At 50.8% G+C, this 8198-nt stretch overlaps 1 protein-coding gene and 1 long non-coding RNA gene across 5 annotated transcripts in view; one reads left to right on the plus strand and one right to left on the minus strand.

Annotated features, from left to right (window-relative positions):
- The window catches only part of NCOA1 (nuclear receptor coactivator 1), a 184189-nt gene extending 182438 nt beyond the window's left edge, over positions 1 to 1751 (minus strand). For all 4 annotated transcript variants that reach the window (XM_072858206.1, XM_072858205.1, XM_072858207.1 and 1 more), the window contains exon 1: positions 1451 to 1751. The gene's annotated coding sequence lies outside the window, so the exon portion shown is untranslated. The remainder of the gene's footprint in view (positions 1 to 1450) is intronic.
- Positions 1752 to 1999: 248 nt separating this feature from the next.
- On the plus strand, positions 2000 to 7777 carry LOC140649928 (uncharacterized). Its single transcript, XR_012041800.1, has 6 exons — positions 2000 to 2520; positions 2954 to 3109; positions 3250 to 3390; positions 4790 to 5020; positions 6472 to 6581; positions 7520 to 7777. It is a non-coding gene; the product is annotated as an uncharacterized lncRNA (long non-coding RNA).
- Positions 7778 to 8198: the final 421 nt, after the last annotated feature.

Here is an 8198-nt window from a genome sequence, read left to right on the forward strand (position 1 = left end):
ACGAGTCCAAATTTCCAGTTTTAATATACTTTGCTGTGTCACTCTTTTTTTTTTTGGCTATGCTGTACTTGGGGGAGTAAAAATTTCATATCTACTGTACACTGATTAAGCTTCCAGTGGAAGCAAGCAGCAGCCCCAGACAGCACTCCACACCTTTCCACCTTTGCAAACAGGGTCCTTCGGGTGCAAAAAAAATCAGGAGATCGTCACCGAACGCGCACGACCCAGTTCTCAGCCACTGAAAGGTCAGAACGCACCTAGGAAACTGGAGGGCTTGAGAGTGTCTAGCAACCTACATCGGAAGGAAACGGCCTTTCCGCAACAGATTTTTCTACCGCTACATGTCATATTCCAGCAGCTAGAGCCCCCCCGCTGCACAAACCGGGGCTACGACTTGCATATGCACCGTCAGGTACTTGGGATTATTTGCAATCTGCTGCTGGTCCGTGTCTCTAAGAGAAAAATGAAGCAAATTTAGGGCAAGCACTCTGCTAGGAGCAGGGAGGCGGATGCCCGCTTTGCCACCAGCCTCCTGCAGAGCCCCCCCAAGCCTGGAAGCCCAGGCACCCCCTCCGAGAAGCCCGCTTCCCCGCACACCCTGCCTGACAACCCAGCCGTTCCCTGCTCCGATGGACCCAAAACCCACCCGGTACCTCACGGCCACCTCCGGCTCTCCCTGACCGAGCGACCGCCTTGCCTTAGCGCTGAACTTACTTGCCTCCACTGACAACCGAAACCGCCCCGCCGGGGCCGGGGGGTGGTTTTGGGGGACACAGACACACACAGCCCGGGGGGGACACACGATGCCACACGCAGACAAAGAGCTGTCACCTAAAAACGCCACCAAACGGAGCGTCCTCCCTGCCCAGGGGGGTCCGCGGGCCCCCACAGGCCCAGCCGCGGCCCCGCTGCCTCCCCTCAGCCATCTTCCAGCCGGGAAGGGGCTGGGGGGAGGGGGGGGGGGAAGGAGGAAAACTGCTTTTTCACTTTTTTAATCAACTTTAAATTAATAATAATAAGGGGGGCACTGAGGAAAGGGAGGGCTGGGATTTAACCGCCTGAGGCGGGAGGGGCTCCGCCGCGCTGGGTCCCCCGGGGCGGCCCTCCTCAGCCCCCCGCGGGAGAAGGAGGGCGGGCGAGGGGAGGGGAGGGGAGGGGGGGAGGCCGCGGCGCCCTCCGCGCTCCGCCCGCCGCCATGGCAGCCCGGGGCGGGGGGCCGGGCCGTCCCCTGTCCCCCCGCCGCGCCCGCCCCCGCCGTGACAGCTGCGCCTCCCCGCAGGCCGGGGGCTGCGGCGGGCGGCGGGGGCCGGGGGCGGCGTGCCGGCCCCGCCAGACACACCCCCGCCCTGCGCGGCGGGGCGCCCCGGCCGGCCTCCCCCCTCGCCTGCCCGCCCTCCCCTCCCGCCCTCCCGCCCCGCCGCCAGCTGCGGCGCGGCCGGGCGCCACTCACCTGCCGCCGCTGCCTGGGTGACAGCCGCCTCCCCCCCGCCGGGGCTGAGGCCGCGGAGCTCAACGGGCAACGCGACAGCGACTCCCCCGGCCGGGCGGCGGGGGCGGCCCCGGGGGGGCTGCCGGCTCGCAGCAGCCCCCGCCGCGATCGCGGTGACCGGAGCGGTGGCGGGCGGCGGGCGCTGCTGGGGGCCCCGGCTCCCGCTGCGGGGCTCCCGGGCACCCGGGGCCCCTTGCCTGGGCGGCGCGGCGCGGCTGCGGGGCTCCGGCTTGCTCGCCGCTCTCCCTCCCGGCGGGACGGGGCGGAGCTGGGCACGGAGGACGAGGGGGGCGGTGTCGGAGGAGGCCGCCGCGGCCCGGCCCGGATCCCTCCTCCTCCTCCCTCAGTCGCTGCCGGCCGCCATCTTCCCTCCCACCCCCCACCCCCCCCCCGCGGCCTCTCGCCGCCCCACGGCCCGGCCCGGGCGGCGGCAGCGCGGGGCGGAGGCGCTGGGGAGGCCGCGGCCCCTCCGCCGCCGCCCCCCGGGAAGGGGCAGGGGGAGGCGGGCGCCATCTTGGTGGCAGACGGGGCGGCCGGGGCCTGCCCGCCGCGGCCTGGGGGGCTTCGACGGTGCCGTGCCTCGGGCAGGCGCTGCCCTCCGAGCCCGGGACCCCTCTGGTGCCATCACCCGTGTCCCCACAGTGGCCTCAGCTTCGGGCCTGCTCTCCCCACCCCTCACACTTCCCCAGTCCGAGGCCCAGTGCGGCCTCTCCCGCCTGCCCCGCCACCTCAAACCCAGGCCCCGGCTGTCAGACCAGGCTCGACCAGCCCGACCCGTCCCCCAAGGCGAAGAGGCCTTCTCTGGGCTCGGGGTCTCCACGTCCCACTCACCTGGCAGGAGCCGCTGTCACTGAGCAGAGGCATTTTGTGCTGGAAATTACCTGTAGGAGTTTGTTTCACAATCATCTTCCCCAACGAGGCTTCAAGGAAGACTTGGAGGCCTTTGTCTTGCGTTAGCGTTGTTCTCCATCTAGGCATCAAAAGGGCTGAAACGTGCCTTGGATCAGCCAGGAACACTGAAATGAAGTTCAGTAAGGAGAATGGGGTGACAGACGGTCCCGCGCAGACCTCAGCCCGCCGTTCGGTCTCCTCACTGTCATTTTCGGCTATTTGCACGCAAAGCTGCCACACACAGAACAGTCACAATTGCTCTGTCGACTATTTTATCACATTCGGGCTGTATCTGGTTACATTATTCATCCTCTCTGTGGAACTGTGAAATCCCCAAACACCTTGTGTGTCATGAGGCAAAACAACTCAATGGGTTGAACAGTTAAAATAAACCAGAGCTTCAGGTGGTTCATTTTCCTCCATGGGGTCTTTTTATTCCCCAGAGGCTTGAGAGTACCTGTGTTACAACAAAACAAATTGGCCTTAAAAGGCCCGGTCAAACATATAACATCGCAAATCCACCCGGTGTGGTCCCCCACATCGTCATCTGATCTGGATTTTTGTCTTCCTCAGAAACTCACACCTTTATTTGGGCTCCACATGGTTACCTCTGAGGTTCTCTGCTTCCCAGAAAAAGCCCATGCAAGCTGTATTTTATAACTGCCTCCTTATCTCTGGAGCACCTGTGAAGGCGATGGACAGGATAAGCCTGAATTAACCCTTCAGCAGGTAAAGGGCCAGGGGATATCCATCACAGGCTTATTAGTTGTTTTCTGTCATTTGGGAATCAGTAAGACTTTTCCTGGGCTATTTTATATTCATTCCAACCTGCTTAACTATATGTTTTGTCCATCTTCAACTTTTTTTAGAAGAACTTCAGGCCTCTGCGTGTGAACGAAAGCATTGAAATGAGCGGGGCAGCGGTGGAGAAACAAGACCGAGGAGAGCGGCGACCTGAGATCATGCACCCACGACAAATCCTCTTCTGCAAAACTCACGCTGTCCGCGAGGTAACGAAGGAATGCTTCTGATTCTCCTTTAATTGCATTCTTGGTAGGGGCTGAGGCAACGTTAACAGCCGCTGCATGCTGCTGCATGACCCTTCGTTGCAACACATCTAGGTGGAAGTGCTAATAGATTCCTTCTGGTCCTGTTCACTTCATGACAGCAGCGAGGGAAGGAAGCTGTGTGAAAGTCCCCGAGTCCTCCTGAGCTGCCAGCTCTCCACTGCCTCTGCAGGCTATGCCCACTTTAGTTTTAGTCAGGCAGAAAATGTTCAGCCTTCACAACTAATACGGAGCTTGATGTTAGACTATTTCCCCTCCATGAATTCCTCACGAGAAAGTAATATATGAGCTAATCTCAAGCAGTAGGGACATTGTAAGTTTTCAGTGATATTAGCACTGAGAAGTATAAAACCATTTTTATTACTTTAATCTGCAAGTTAATTTTTAAATGGAATGCAGGTATAAACAATGCCAGTTTTAAGTACATTACAGAGCTGTCAGGCTTTGACAATTTAAATGAATGAAACTTCAAAACGTATTATGAAAAAGATTAAATGTCTCATTGAAATACGCATGAAATAAAAAAGAAATCCATCAGCAAAATGAAATTATTTCAAAACTTCCTAGAATTAAATCCAAAACAAAGGCCTCTCCCACCAGGTAAGTGATACATACCGCAGTGGGTGAGACTCTATCTGAGAGCAGCTTTAATTTCCACCCGACTTCAAATGAAAAATAATTTACTTTTGTTAGATCTTTCTAGCCTGAGCACTTTGTAAAACAAGATGATACGATTATCTTAATTTTACATATACAAAGCAGTGTTTAGGAGGTTTAAGCAGAGGTCAAGCAACAAGTGAGAGATGGAATCTCCAACCAAAACAGCATCAAGGTCTCCTGCTTGTCCTGTTCTGTGCCATAAACCCTCTGTGTGACGCTGTCACTTGTAGCCCACTTTTCTGTACAACTTACTTGGGCTAAAGGCCATTTTCAGGCTTTATTTTGGTTTATGAAGCAGGCTATTTTAAGAGTTTCTTGTAAGCCGCAAGTAGCCACAGTACAGTCGTTAATCTAAGAAGGCAAAATTAATAGTATGGAGTTCTATAAAGCTTCTTGGCCAAACTCAGCATTGTAATAAGTAATAAATAATTTCTTTCATGATAGCATTGCCTCCACTTAGTATGAGTATAGTTCTTTAGAGCTGAATATGGGCTTGACTCTGTTTCAGACTGAGCTCCTCTGTTACTACTGACTTGCTTCTCCCCTAAAAATGTAATAGAAATGTTAAGATTGGTCTAAACAGGGGGTTGTACTGGAATGCCGGGTGTGGGAGCACCGGGAGGAGCAAATGGCAGGAGAAGGATACAAGAATGGCATTTGATGGTGGCATCTGGACTAGCAGGTCACCAGGATTGCAGCATGTATCTACCTACATGGAGCCCGTCTACCTGTGAGCAGCCAGAGGACTCGGCGGAGGAAGGTCTCCCCAGAGGGTGAAGCATCGCTATCGCTTCCTGCGACAGCTAGAAGCCAGCACGTGGAAGAATTGAGACCTGAGAATGAATATCCCTTGTCCTCCAGCTCATCCCGAGATGAGACAGAGCAGCGGACACAAGCACTTTGGCACCTGAAGGTAATACCTGGACGCTATGTGGTGCTTTTGAGCATGCATGAGAATATGATTGAAATCACTTTTGTTTTAATTTTTTTCCACCTCCTCAGGTCTCAGGTGTAGGTGTGCTATGTTGTTGCTGCAGCGCTGTGCCATCATTTCCTGTGTGACAGTCTATTTTGCTAGTGGTCAAGACCACCAAAAGATAGGAAGGTTTAGGTTTTTATGCAGCAGAGGATACATTTCACTAAAAAAAAGCTCTGAGCCAAGAGCAGGACGCTTTTAACACACTGATTTAACACCTTTTCCAAACCTCTTACTTTTACAACTTTGCAAACACGCTTTAGCTGAAATTAATGCACAACCCCATTAAGGTTATTGAGCTGTTTCGCATTCAGACACCTACTTAGCTCATGCTGGTTCACGCAAGCATCTTGGCCTAGCTGCAGACTGCGGGGCTCGGAGGAGAGCGGCCGCACGCCTGGGAGGAAACCCTTCCCCAGGATGGTTGTTGGAGGCAGCGCCTGCTCCCAGCACCACTCGGGGAAGCCTTAATGAAAAGCAGCTCATCAGCAGTTACGTAACCTAATGATAATCCGGCTCAGGCCGGGCAATACTTAAAGCCACAGTGTCTCTCTGCCGTGACCTATTTTATGCTCGATGCAGGGGCAAAAGTATGTGGTTTGTAACTTTGCCGGGTCTTTTACCGCGGAGTTATTGCCTGTCAGTAGAAAAGCCCCCTGCGCACGTTTCTTCTGCTTTCCTGGCTACAAAGCAACCGCTTTGGATTTGTCAGTGGCTTTTTATGGTATCGGCTCCAAGCACAGGCACAGCAGAGAGCAAATTGTAAACAATTAAAAGGAAAACACTTAATGTCCTGCAGGAAACTCAGCATACTTTAATTTCAACTTCAGAAGCTGCAGAGGGTCCGGGGGTATGTTGCAAAGGACTTCTAATGCCATGTTGAACCACACAGAAAGCTTTTGTATTTTTATTAGACCTCAGAGAACAAAAAATGTATGCTTCCACATTCCGGGGTCATATTTACATTTGACTTAAGAAATTCATTAAGATGGCACTGGCATAACTCAAACTTGTGCGACTTGGCCAGCCCCCTGTAATCATTTTTTTACCTCTCAATCTGCAGAAGTATCAAGAAGAGATTAAAGGCAGAGATGTTGATTCAGATCTCAGCATTTAATCTGACCACAGATGGTGTCAAAAGAGGGACAGCCATACAAAATAGCAACAGATTTTTTTCCTAAACAATCAGTTTTTTGTTTAATAAAGATAGTGAACAAGTGGCCAAATTTAAAATACAGAGGAAATCTCAGTTTCCTACGGTTCCTCTCCTAGAGAGCTTTGAAGCATTATTAATGGGCTGATTTCTGTTAATGATTAATAATATGTTTATATTTATATACTTAACTAAAGTTATTATTGTTACTATTATTAATGCCTATCTTTCATAGGATAAGTATTCCATTCCTTATAACACTGGACAAGTTAATGACCCAGCTGGTTGCAAAGAGGAGGTTGTAGCGTTGTGCTAACTGTAAGAAATACTGCCTGTTACACGTAGGTATGCTCATTTTGGACGACACTTACACTTACACGGAACCCTGTTATTTTCAAATTGGTGATACCAAAGCTTTATATTTACTACCACAAAGAATACCAGGCTTTGCAAAAATATATTACCACACGTGGTACTTAGTGCCGATGGATTCCTAGAGCAGATCATGTGGATCTGCTGATCTCTTATGGGTTGGAAAAGTTGCTCAAGCTAATTCAGAGCATTTTTTAAAAGCTGATTTTTAATGCCCGATATTAGACAGCTTAAGGTCAGAAATTAAATTCCTTTTGAAAAGATTTACAGAACTTCATTTGGTAGAAATATTTCATGACATCTAAAAGGAAAAATAAGAATTAAAAAAATTGTGGTGATGGTGTTTGTTGGCTTTTGGAACGTCTTCCTGTGGAGCCTGCAACCAAAACACTGCTGTGTTGCACAAGCATTTAAGAAACAGAAAGTGGAACTAAATGTAGATTATTAAAATAGTGTGGCTGATTATAAACTCTAAAGGGAAATCATGTAACCTCATTTCCTTATCTCATCTGAGCAAAAGACTAAAAAAAAGGGGGTGGGGAAGTACACTTTTTCAGTTTTAGTCGTCTCAAGTATTACTAATCACGGAAGTAAAATGTATTTTTAAATGCATTTACATATGCTTCAGAGCCCCTTAGAGCGGACTCATTACATGCGAAGGAGTTGGTTCTAGATGATTAAGGGTGAAGGGGTAAGGATTAAACAGCTCCTCTCCACCCGGATAAGGTACCAAGCCCTCGCACAGGTCAGCTGCGCTGGCTCAGATCTCGGTATCAGTGCCTGCATTCGCCTGCATCTGCGATTCAGCCCTGCTTGTAATGTGCTTGGCTAATTGGATAACACTGAATATAGAAACAAAGAGTATTTTCTCATTCTTTCCTGATGGTATTTTTTTTGTTGTTGGCTTTTAGGTGGCCTGTGTAAAAAAGAATTGACTGTTTCAGCCTGGTGGTAAGTGGAATGATAACTCCCATCAGAGCTGGTATAACTTGTCCTTTTTTGGCAATCACGCCGGAGAGACCAAGTGCTAAATAGGGAATAAAACAGAGCGATTCTCTAACCCTATAGACATGATCCCACTGAGAACCCCCTCTATTTACTCATCTGCACTTAAAGACTGTCAGTTTTATTCAGATATCTACTCAGTCTGTGAAATATTTTCCTTAACCTACTTTTAATGCCTTTGAAGTATCATCTGCTTCGCTAGTTTGAAGAGCACTAAAGCCCTCGTGCAGCCAATAGGCACTTAAGTGCTTACTTTTTAAACCCGTGAGTAGTTCCATGAGGCACACAAGACCTGCCGCCTTTAGACAGACCTGTCAGTCCGTCTACTTCCCTCCGTTGTTTCCAACAGCGCGCAACATTCCTGCTCCTACGCCTCGCCTCCGTCTCCCCCTCCAATGCATTAGGAAGAGAAGAGGGTTGATGCTACCACAGCAACTTACCCACTAATTGAGGATCTTGAATCTTCATGGGTACCACCACTGCCCCTTCCACCACCGGTGCTGACACCACCACGGCAATCACCAGGTTTCTGTTGCGTCTGTCCCTGTCGATAGAGGATTAACACAAAAACTTTCCCATTGCCTA

The sequence above is a fragment of the Ciconia boyciana genome, chromosome 3 (assembly GCF_034638445.1).
Source record: "Ciconia boyciana chromosome 3, ASM3463844v1, whole genome shotgun sequence".
In the NCBI taxonomy this organism is placed as follows: domain Eukaryota; kingdom Metazoa; phylum Chordata; class Aves; order Ciconiiformes; family Ciconiidae; genus Ciconia; species Ciconia boyciana.